Source organism: Centruroides sculpturatus, unplaced genomic scaffold (assembly GCF_000671375.1).
Source record: "Centruroides sculpturatus isolate CEXI.00-Female unplaced genomic scaffold, Cexi_2.0 scaffold2776, whole genome shotgun sequence".
Lineage (NCBI taxonomy): Eukaryota > Metazoa > Arthropoda > Arachnida > Scorpiones > Buthidae > Centruroides > Centruroides sculpturatus.
The window spans coordinates 5777-18619 of NW_019386952.1; the positions used below are offsets into that span (position 1 = coordinate 5777).

A 12843-nucleotide genomic window follows, 5' to 3' on the forward strand; every position below is an offset into this window, starting at 1 on the left:
AGGGAGAGCATTAAGGATTATCCGAAAGAACGGCTTCTACTGTGCTATTTTAGATGCGATTTTTTGTTTTTATCTGCGTTTTAGTAGGGTATGCCATGGCAATGCAAACTAAAAAGGGATTTATCGAAATTCCCCCGCGGGAGGTGAGGGAGAGTGTATAGTTTCATCGAGTACTTAGGTGTATTAAATTAATAACATTTCAGACATAATTTAATAAGATAATTTAACGAAATTAATTTTAATTCAGAAGACACCGATATAAATCTTGAATATTGATATACAAAGGAGATTGAAATATATTTATTGGCAATCTGTCCAAACGACTGACAACTGTGACGTCTTTTTTGCATAAAACTGTGGATATTCATTTGACATATTATGTGGGAAATTATTGTATACATCTAATAAATATTACAAGTCTAATTAATTTCCATTAAATAGTAAATCGATACTTGATTGAATAAATTGTGTTTATTGATTAAAATTTAGTCGGAACTTTTCAATAATTTAGACATTTATCTTAAGCACAAGTGATATAAATTATTTCGATAATTTGTCAAAAGAAAATGTAGTTTGAAATTTTTCGGTGAATCTTATTAGTTTGTCTTTTTTTCAATTTATTTAACAATTATTGTTTAGAGGAAGGTTCATCTGAATGAAAGGGCAGTTTATCAGCTTCAAACATTTCTAATGTTGTTCTTCTCAATCCTTCTTCTCTTATTAATAGCAGTGTGTTGGCGGCTTGCACTTCTTCCTCCTGTCTTTCTTGCGATTGCTGTAAGAAAAAATATTCTTGTAACTCTTAATATTCTTATGCTTAAATACAAATGTAAGGTTAACTCTGGTGTAGATTGGGCCTAAAATACGACTTCTGACGCCAGTGTAAGATTGCCGACTGAAAGGGGGATACAATTTAATCCCGCGTCAGAATGAGCATAAGGAAAACCGCGTATGTGGGTGATGGAGAAAGAGGCAAATGAAGAACAAGTATTTTACAAGAGAAAACCCGTTTATTTGTTCGGATTCATGCTTACTTTGATATTGGACAATTCGAAAATCTCTGTTTTCCTATGAAACGGTGAGAGTTCAGGTGATCGGTCGTAGTCCGGGCAGACAAGAAGGATCGCTGGACGATGCAGATGTTCGATGTTAAGCTACGGCGTCCTAGGTGATCGGCAATAGCACAACACTATAGATAAAGCACAACCGTAGGCTTAATCCAGAGGAGACTCTCCTTCGACCTTGAATTTCCGATTTTTATAGTTTTTCCTCACTATTCGCATTTCGGGTTGGTCCCTCGTCTCATTCCTCGCTTCCCGATTGGCCTCTCTTTTATCTCCAGGTGCAAGATGAAACCTTTTCGAGTCGCGGGAAAAGTCCGATTCGAGGTGTCCATCCGATACCTCTTTGTCGACTCTGCTCAGTGACTCTTTATAAAACAATAACACCTGCACTCATAACTCAGGCCATTGTTTACCGTTTTTTTCACGTGTAAGAATTTAACGATCATTTTCATCTTTTATCAAACCTCGTCTGGAAACCCTCACAAATATATTTGTGATATTCTATAACTAAAGCAATTTTTTTATAATTTCCAAATTATACTTCACAAATTTCATAAATATGAGATTTTCCTTTTTTTTTGTTTGTTTGTTGTGATAAAGTGGGATATGAAGGTAAACAAATTATACTAAAATAAATCAAGTAATGTAAGTTTGTTGTATCGATATTAAAACGATTTAATGAATTAAAAAAACTAGGAATAATCTCTTTCACCTCAATATTAAAATTATGTTTAGAAAAACACGTAAAAATTTTTTGAAAAAAAATATACAACTTTAATAATTCTTACTGCTTACGAAAATATGTGAAACATCGTGACATTTGAAAGAACTGTACATAAATTTTTATTCTTGATCCTTTTACATTTAATTAAATTTCTCTTTTCTACAGCAGCAATAATGAAACTCCTTACTTCGCAAATTCGACGTTTTTCTTCTGCATTCTCGAAGAGATTAATGAATATACCGAATATCATTCTGTAAGAGGTTTTTAGTCACGTAGCACAAATAGGCTTCTGTTAGAAAGCTACGAAAATATCTGTCATTTGTTCTCAAGCGATATTATTTGGGAATTTTGGTAGCTAATATCACTGCCAATGTATTGCTCTGATCGCCTCTCGCTCTGTCCACAATTGCTACTCTTATTTTCACTGCATCCCCTACTTTGCATACATAAAATTTCAGATCTGATATTTTTTTTCCAATTTAGTGGCTTGAGCTTGTAATCTTGCTTTTGTCTTCGCTCACTTTTTTTATCATTTTTTTCAATCATTTCTGCACTACGCCGTACTTAGATTGACGAATCAGGGATAATCACATCGGGCTGTTCATTTTCAATACTTTTTCTAAAATATATTTATTGAGTCTTTGTAATTAACTTTGATGTTTATGAAATAGTGATTCAATTATTACTTGTAGCTAATATTCGGTGCGAACATCTGATACAGCATTATTAGGACCAGACGTTGTCTTCAGTCATTTGATTAAATTAAGGTTTTGTCGATTAATTTGTTATCACTAATTGTTGCATATACAAACACTCTGTAATTCTATCATTACTTTTTATTCGGAAATTTCTTACTTGCCGGGGATTATTTATTTGTCCGTATATACACTGAGTAGTGATAATGAATTATTCAACGAAAAGAAGACACGGTTTCAAAAATATACAATAAGTTTTTGTCATTTATATTATTGTTTGAGAAACATAATTATGGTTTCTTACAACTTTATAAACTACAGTGGGTGATCGGTTAACGAACCTTTGTCCTCTATCCGAATTGTTTGTTAACCGATTATCGATTTACCGTAGGTATTTATGGAAATTTGATTAATTTGTTCTAGACCCCAAATATATATATATATTTTTTTNTAGATAAAGCACAACCGTAGGCTTAATCCAGAGGAGACTCTCCTTCGACCTTGAATTTCCGATTTTTATAGTTTTTCCTCACTATTCGCATTTCGGGTTGGTCCCTCGTCTCATTCCTCGCTTCCCGATTGGCCTCTCTTTTATCTCCAGGTGCAAGATGAAACCTTTTCGAGTCGCGGGAAAAGTCCGATTCGAGGTGTCCATCCGATACCTCTTTGTCGACTCTGCTCAGTGACTCTTTATAAAACAATAACACCTGCACTCATAACTCAGGCCATTGTTTACCGTTTTTTCACGTGTAAGAATTTAACGATCATTTTCATCTTTTATCAAACCTCGTCTGGAAACTCTCACAAATATATTTGTGATATTCTATAACTAAAGCAATTTTTTTATAATTTCCAAATTATACTTCACAAATTTCATAAATATGAGATTTTCCTTTTTTTTTGTTTGTTTGTTGTGATAAAGTGGGATATGAAGGTAAACAAATTATACTAAAATAAATCAAGTAATGTAAGTTTGTTGTATCGATATTAAAACGATTTAATGAATTAAAAAAACTAGGAATAATCTCTTTCACCTCAATATTAAAATTATGTTTAGAAAAACACGTAAAAATTTTTTGAAAAAAAATATACAACTTTAATAATTCTTACTGCTTACGAAAATATGTGAAACATCGTGACATTTGAAAGAACTGTACATAAATTTTTATTCTTGATCCTTTTACATTTAATTAAATTTCTCTTTTCTACAGCAGCAATAATGAAACTCCTTACTTCGCAAATTCGACGTTTTTCTTCTGCATTCTCGAAGAGATTAATGAATATACCGAATATCATTCTGTAAGAGGTTTTTAGTCACGTAGCACAAATAGGCTTCTGTTAGAAAGCTACGAAAATATCTGTCATTTGTTCTCAAGCGATATTATTTGGGAATTTTGGTAGCTAATATCACTGCCAATGTATTGCTCTGATCGCCTCTCGCTCTGTCCACAATTGCTACTCTTATTTTCACTGCATCCCCTACTTTGCATACATAAAATTTCAGATCTGATATTTTTTTTCCAATTTAGTGGCTTGAGCTTGTAATCTTGCTTTTGTCTTCGCTCACTTTTTTTATCATTTTTTTCAATCATTTCTGCACTACGCCGTACTTAGATTGACGAATCAGGGATAATCACATCGGGCTGTTCATTTTCAATACTTTTTCTAAAATATATTTATTGAGTCTTTGTAATTAACTTTGATGTTTATGAAATAGTGATTCAATTATTACTTGTAGCTAATATTCGGTGCGAACATCTGATACAGCATTATTAGGACCAGACGTTGTCTTCAGTCATTTGATTAAATTAAGGTTTTGTCGATTAATTTGTTATCACTAATTGTTGCATATACAAACACTCTGTAATTCTATCATTACTTTTTATTCGGAAATTTCTTACTTGCCGGGGATTATTTATTTGTCCGTATATACACTGAGTAGTGATAATGAATTATTCAACGAAAAGAAGACACGGTTTCAAAAATATACAATAAGTTTTTGTCATTTATATTATTGTTTGAGAAACATAATTATGGTTTCTTACAACTTTATAAACTACAGTGGGTGATCGGTTAACGAACCTTTGTCCTCTATCCGAATTGTTTGTTAACCGATTATCGATTTACCGTAGGTATTTATGGAAATTTGATTAATTTGTTCTAGACCCCAAATATATATATATATTTTATTATGTTTATTTATGTGTAATAATAAAAATTCAAATATACAGGGTGTCTCATAAACCTGTAAATCGTTTAAAAATTCATAAAAGAATTAGTATTCTGGTATTTTTGAAACCGTGTCAGTAATTTATTTCAATTCAAACACAAATTATTTATTGTATTCATACAGACACTGGGCAAATCGCAGAATTAAATTTTATTCAGTTGATTTGCCCTGTGATTTGCCAAGTGTCTGTATGAATACGATAAATAATTTGTGTTTGAATTGAAGAATTGGTATATTTAATGCGGTTTGCGTAAAAGTTATTCTCACGAAGACGGATTTTTTTAATAGAGAAAAGGAAATAGTTTAAATCTTTGTCGATAGAGGGCTCTGAAAGCAAGATTATCGCTGGAATTGTGCAAATCTGGGTTTTACATTATGCAGAGTATACGATTAACAGCTTATTTATGAATTTTCCTGTTACTGGCGCTGACATATTTTTTTCATTATGATGTTGATGTTGGTGGATAAAGCACTATTGGTGAAGTTGTGTTATCTCAGCCACGAATCGCCGGATGAAACTCTACAAAGGTTTAGGACACAAAAGTGAGTGAAGAAAGGTTCAGGTTCAATCACTCCTGCCGGATTGGTTTTCCTAGTAAGACGTTTCGAAGAAACGGAAAGTTTGTGTAATCGCCCACGCAAGGTGCACTACGTTTATCAGAGGTTCGGACCTCCGATGTGGCTTCGCAAATGGAAACTCTGAGGGTACAGTCAACGAGTGCCCAAGTAGCACACGAACTGGCACGAATAACTGGAATAACGAAGACATCGTTATTGCAAATCCTTCATGGTATATTACAATTGTACATATATTGGTTGCCAGCTCTTACCAAATGACAAAGCTAAGCGAGTGGACTTTGCAAATTGGGACTTCTCGAATATCGACGAAGATCTACAATGGCTGCTCAATATCCTGTGGACAGATGAGGCTCATTTTTCATTGCATGGAACGGTAAACAAATTATACTAAAATAAATCAAGTAATGTAAGTTTGTTGTATCGATATTAAAACGATTTAATGAATTAAAAAAACTAGGAATAATCTCTTTCACCTCAATATTAAAATTATGTTTAGAAAAACACGTAAAAATTTTTTGAAAAAAAATANCACTATGGCTGCTCAATATCCTGTGGACAGATGAGGCTCATTTTTCATTGCATGTACAGTCAATACTCCTAACTGCAGAATATGGGCAAAGGAGAACCCACATGCTTACACTGAAGAGCCCTACATTCACCAGGTGTTACTGTTTGTTCTGGTTTCACTTTGTACATTATTCTGGCCCTGTTTTCTTTGAAAGCCCTGTAAAATATCAGGCTGGAAAATGTGCACAATTACTGAAACGTGTTACTTGCAAATTCTATGAGAGAAAGTGATAGTGTGCTTATCGGAACATAATGTCTTTGACACAGTGAAATTCATGCAAGACAGGGCTCCTTCTCACATAGTAATCTACGTGAAGATGTTCTTGAGAAGAACCTTTACTGAAGAACGATTAATAAGCCGTCACTGTACAGAAGAATGGCCCCTTCGCTCACCGGATTTAACACTCCTTGACTTTTGGCTATGGGGTTACGTTAATTAAGTCCCGCGTGTATATGTATGCGATGAATGAATATAAAATTTCGGAATATGGATTTCATTAAATAACTGAAGTTATTATTACAAACTTTTCAGTCTACTCACTATTTTATGTCGCTTCTTCTTGTGTTTGTTCTGTGAAGTGTTCTTTGTACGATTTGTTCGTTAACCAATAACCCACTATATATGATTTTTATGCGGTTAAGATTCTGAATAAACTACATATGAAACGTGCGCTATTATTTCATTCAAAATGGATCAACGAGTCATCAATTATACCTGTTAGGTTACAGGAATTTCATACTTCATTTAACAGTTAATTGTAAACTGTGTTAAATTTAATGGAAAGTCAAAATATACAATTCTTATTAATTAAAACCTGAATTCTTAAAAATACAATATATTTTTAAAGAACGAATGGAATAATTACCGTTGAAGTGGAAGGAATTTCTTGCATATGACACTGCTTATGTTCCATCCATTTCTCATTCGAGCGAGTGCTGAAGGAACATAAATGACATTGAAATACTATTACAGACGATTCAGGATTATCGTCTTTGTCGCGTGCTTGGCATCTTTCATCGTCGTTGTTGTCATTATTTGCATTTCCTAGTGCAGACGAAGTTTTATTAAATGATGTGTTCGAAGGATTCTGTTGTTTAGATGCGTTTTCTTGAAATTTCTTGAAAAGCGAAAAATATTAATTACGAAGATTAATCCAGCTAAACAGTTTTATATTATTTTTACATCAAATTAAAAAAACTGTTATCATTAAAATTTTGTAATTCTCATACGTAAATTTTATAATTTTTTTTGTTATTTAAACAATAAACACTTATTTTTAGAAAAATTATGAAAACTGATTTAAGACAACGAAATTAAGAAAAGATTTAATTTACTTAATTAAATTTCATGCGAATACTTGAAATGTTTTGCGGACAAATTTATGGAGAGAGTAAAATCATTACATATTCTATGTACTGCAATTCAAAATGAATTTGCTTAGTTAATCTCACAAATAGAGTAAAACGTTTATTTAATAAAATTATTTACAAGTGGCGGCCAATTTTTCCATAATCGTTTATTACATAATTGAGAAATTAATCAGTTGATCTGTTTATCTGTTATGATCGTATTCAGAACATATAATGTGTTCTTTAATAGTTCTAAAAGCGAGAAATTTTCTTAAAGTAACCATTAAAATCTAAAAGTGATCGGAAAATGTGCAATTAGGGGAGACCGGGGCAACTTCGGCATGCGGGGCAAGTTTGTCAAGCGCTTTTTTTAAAAAACAAATTAAAAGGAGACTTTGGTTATAGGTTAGGCAGTTGAGTTTTATTGGTGGCTTGTTGAGTGTAGTGTTTTTATTGTTCTCCAACAAGCGTAGTTGAATTATCAAGCAAATTTTCATTTTCGTTCAATTCCATATAATATTTTTTTTCCATTTATATTGAATTGGCAGGTTTTGTTATAATTCCATGATAACGAAAGTTACTTTTCCTGTTAGAAGGATGTAACTTCAACTTATTCACGTGGCCAGATCGTGGCTTGGCATTCTGTTCTCAGGGTTGTACTTAATGTTTCGAAATCATGACTAGCGGGGTAAGATCGGCAACATAAAGCCACATTAGAAGCAAAGGATAAAAATCAAACAGATGATAAATGAAAACATGTTTGCATTTGTTATTCATGTATATATGTCTTTGAACTTGCATTTCGTTGTAATAATATTAAATGGGTGTTGGATTTGTATTTCTTTGTTTTAATAGTGAATTCCAACTTATACATTGTTAATAACATAATTTTATATACGTGCCTATCTTGCCCCATTACTGTTGCCCCTATACCAGGGGCAACTTTAATAAAAATAATTAAAATAATTACAACTTTACAAAAAGAGAGAAGTTGCCGATCTTGCCCCTATACCCGGGGCAACTTTGTCAATTTCTCTCTTCTTGTAAACTTGTAATTATTTTAATTGTTTTTATTTCCAAACTGATTTTAACTAGTTCTATAGTAAGGTAACATTCCAATAGACAATATGCAAAGCCATTTTTTCAGTTTACAGTAGAATTTATTACACAAAATTTAAGTAAAGCTTAACATGCCGATCTTGCCCCGGTCTCCCCTATATTATCATGCATGACATAAGTGTTACATAGGTATACAGTTTGAGTTTCGAAAACTCGTTAATGTTTCTCAATCTTCATTAAAAACACTTCAGTACTTTACAAAATATTTTAAGAACAATCTAATTGTGACGCATATTAAGCAAATATGTTAATGAATTTATTTATGCATATATTCATTTGTATATAGCATATTTATATATATGTATTGTGTATATAAATATCAAATAAAGGCCTCACCAAAATTTTTTGCCATGCTGAAAATTATAATAAAAATAATACGTTTATCTCTGACATTAAACAATAGGCAGAAACGTTATTTGATGTGATAAAATAATAAAAAAAAACAATTCGATGTCCGTTAATTCTCATTTAGTACAAATAATGTTTTATCAATAAAAATATCAAATGTCTGAAGTAAACTTGAATTTAATAATTTGAAATGTAAAAAATTAATTATAATATCTGACTTGAAATACATGAAATGACACAGAAACGTTATGAAACCTGCCATATATCGAATGACCCGAACTTCTTATAAAAAATTTTCAAATTGCGCTATTAATCGCTGTTTTTAGACAAAGAATTCAAAATCGTTGTATATGTTTAATACAGATAATACTTTGTTAGTTACGATATAACATATTTACTGGGAGAATCGAATGGAATAAATGCGAGTAATTAGAATATATACGATGAATAAAAATGGAAACATTGTGTGCTCATTAAATAACTAAAGTTATTATTATAAACTTTTCAGTCTAATTCATTGTGTATTAAAAGTTTAGTCATTAACATATTTATACACTTACTTCGGAGCAAGATGGAGTTTCTTCTTTTGCATGGATCTTTCTGATGTGTCTGTTTAAATTATCTTTGTAAGTGAAAGTGCCGTTGCAAAAATTACACGTAAATGGCCGTTCTCTGGTGTGAGTTCTCAAGTGAGCCTTTAAAGCGGCGGGAGACTGACAAACTTTTAAGCAGAAGTTACATTTACGGCTCATTATCTTAGAAGAAGTAGATCTAAGCCAATCGGCACCCTTAATCCGCTAAAATATCTATTTAAACTGTAAACTCAAGGACACTGCAATTTTTCCATAAATTCTTCAGGTGTATTTTCTCCCGCTTCCTCCTTTCTGCAACTGCATAAAGTTGAAGCAAGTTTAATATTTTGTTTTGGGCTCGTATGTTTCGGCTACTCGGACGAATTACCTGAAACTATTTCCAGCGCATTTCACTCAACGATTCGGCGAAGAAAATCATATATATTCGAACTTACAAACATTTTTCAAGTCATTTCAAACAATTATTGTAGTGATTTACATCGGTGCCTTACATTTTACATACTTATCGGCATCACTCATTCATTTCGACCGAGAGATTCTAACCCAATCCGATAAAACTGGAAAGTAAACTGAAAACTTTCTTTAGCACACATATCGAAATACCTGGCTTTAATAGAATATTTTGTGCTGTTTTCAAATATATAAACAGGTTTTCTCCACGACGTCTGATTTTTTTGTGACAGCCAGTTTAAATGTAAAACAATATTTATTTACACACAATGCATACACTTATAGATTTATCTTTTATAAAATGCCGAAAACTTTTGTTATGTTTGGCGTTTGGAAAATTCTTCTCGAGTGTCCAATAGTAATCGGCAAGCATTCTAGAATTGCACTGGCCTTCATACTTTTTTCCAATGATAGAGATGTTTTGATTGGAACGCAACATGTGTTCGTCATTGACAGCTTTACCAAAATTGTCCGAGAAAAAGTCCAGGTGGAAATCCTAGATATGCATTTTAAAGACATATTATATCTCATATATTTAACTTAAGAAGATTTAAATTCCACATCTTGAATTAAAGTTCTTATTTGTGGACCTACGAAAATTCCAGCTTGAATTTTAGTATCACTTATATGAAGAAATTTTTCCGTCATATAATGAAATATATTAATAGCATTGTTTGCATTCATTACATTGACAAAATTTTTGAAAAGTCTTAACTTTACATGACGTGAGTAGGAGAATCATGTCAGCATTGAATAATGGGGCATAACGGTATTTTTCTGGCCAGGAATAAAAATTTCACGCATTTTCTTCTTCAGGTAATGATTTTTCTTGTCTCTGCTGTTCCACTCACACAACAAAATTCACTATAGTCAATTAATAATGCAACGAGTTTTAAATCACAACATATGATCCATTGTACTTTTGATAATGAGTTTTTTTCAAGTACGACTTTCATATTTGCATGTTTTTTTTTATTTTAGTCGAATAAGCTAATGGCACAGAAGGAAATTTGTTTCGATTGGGTAAAAGCACAGCCTAACACTAATCTTAGACGAATCAATGAAAATCTCCGTTTTGTGGTATTATGTTTATTATCAAGTGCATACATCACAACACTAATATTATTGCAATAAATAAAACCACTTTCTTCACAATACAGTACTAGTCTTCAAAATCCTCTTGACGATTATGAAAAATCGCACCTTAGTTGTCCGATGAAGTAAATGACAACGGTTTAGTCGAGAAACTCAGAGTTCTGCCTTTACTTTAGACACGTTCAGATGCCTAAGAAGTTCATGTAGCTCACCTCGAGTTAATAAATTAGATTCACAAGTAGAGGCGTTAGTTTCAAAATCAGAAAATTCTTTCTCCTCGTTTTCGACTTCTTCATGTCTCAAGTCGTCACCAGTAAAAGATTTTGGCAGAGATGGGTACAGGTAAATTTTTATAGTGAGGAATTAGACTCATAGCAGATGGAAAATTTGGGTACTTCACAATGTGTTTAGATTTACCAGTTTGAACGATATACAAAACGTTCTAAAGCCTCCACGTGCTGGCGAGGAGGGAGGTCGGCGTGGTCCCAGTAAATTGGTGTGAGTGTTCGGATGACTGTGAACTCTATAGATAAAGTGCGACAGAGGTCTTGACGGGCCTCCTTATACTTCAGACAAGTAATCGAGAAATGACAGAATGTTTGCGGAGCGCCACAGTTCGGGCAATCGGGTGAGACGCATAGACCTCTAAAATAAAGAAATCCGTTTAGCGGGGTATCGGTGCGAAGGCGGGCCAAGAGTGTTTCGGCAAAGCGAGACGAGGCTTATGAATAAGGCCAGGGAACAACAGGCCGGAGGTGATCTAGACCTTTTAGTCTAAAACTAGTAGACCAGGAGTCGATGTAGGAATCGATAATAGTATCCCGCATAGCCCGGATTAGATCGCGGGCAATCAGGGACTGCCTCCAGGAGCCAGATGGGTTGTCTTTTCTCGCCGCCTTTTCTGCAGGCTCATTAATGCGGATGCAAAACCCGGGATACACCCAATCTCGATTGGTTTGGAATGCAAACTGATTTTAGCTGCTAAGTCGATTATTATAGTTGGGGATGAAAAATTGACATTACCCACTGCCTGTATGACTGACTTTCTGTCTGAAAAAATGACAGTCAGATTGTCAAGGATTGAACTGATTTGCAGTGCTCGTTTTATTCCTAGAGACTCGGCGCCAAATACACTACAATGCTAGTGTAAAGGCCAAGTTTCCCGGAGTCCACGAGCCGGAAAAAGTACACCTATCGCCGTTCAGGTACTATATTTGGAGGAATCCGCCCCCCAAGAAGAATTTGCCCTGCCAGGAAGATTCCAGCAGTTCCTGAAAACGTGCACACGTGACCTCTGGAGGGTCGTTGGTAGAAAATGATAACTCGTCAAGACGAAGATGAGGAAAAACACTAACTGTGCTCGGTGGCATATGCCTTTGACGATAGATGCGAGTAATTGATAGACCTTCCCGGCAGAGATGGTTTAACACCAGGGAAACGTACGGGCGCTGGTAAACGTAAGGGTGCCGTGAAAAAAATTGAGTGTAGGGGGCTAAACGGACCTCTGGATATTTGGACGATGGCAAGAAATATTGTCTTTGGCATATATCTTTGTCTGTAACGGAATATAGCCTGTTTCGGCGTAAAGCGAGGTAACGGAGTGGACTTAGGAACACCCAACGCCGTGCGAAGAGCAGTGTGTATTGGATTTTCAATACGATTAATCGTGGTGGGAGGAACNGGAGTGGACTTAGGAACACCCAACGCCGTGCGAAGAGCAGTGTGTATTGGATTTTCAATACGATTAATCGTGGTGGGAGGAGCGCTGTCAAGAAGTGGTGCGCCGAAAGTTGCCATTGGACTTAATACAGTATATACCAGACGAAGAAGGCCAACTTTTCTGGCGCCATTTTTGCGCAAGGCGAAATATTTTAATAGGGAGCTTGCTCGGATCAGTTTCGATCGCAGGAAGGTTTTATGAACTCGCCACATAATGGTCTATATCACATATAGGAGGACGGTGGATTTTCAGAGAGAAGTCTATAGTAGCACTTTTGGCGGCTGAGAATGATAGACTCCAGGTAGTAGC

At 34.1% G+C, this 12843-nt stretch overlaps 1 long non-coding RNA gene across 1 annotated transcript; it reads right to left on the minus strand.

Annotated features, from left to right (window-relative positions):
• Positions 1-494: 494 nt before the first annotated feature.
• On the minus strand, positions 495-9393 carry LOC111615960. The gene is made up of 4 exons (XR_002755166.1): positions 9237-9393; positions 7195-7275; positions 6726-6977; positions 495-775 (listed from the first exon to the last, which is right to left on the minus strand). It is a non-coding gene; the product is annotated as an uncharacterized LOC111615960 (long non-coding RNA).
• Between the last annotated feature and the right edge of the window lie 3450 nt (positions 9394-12843).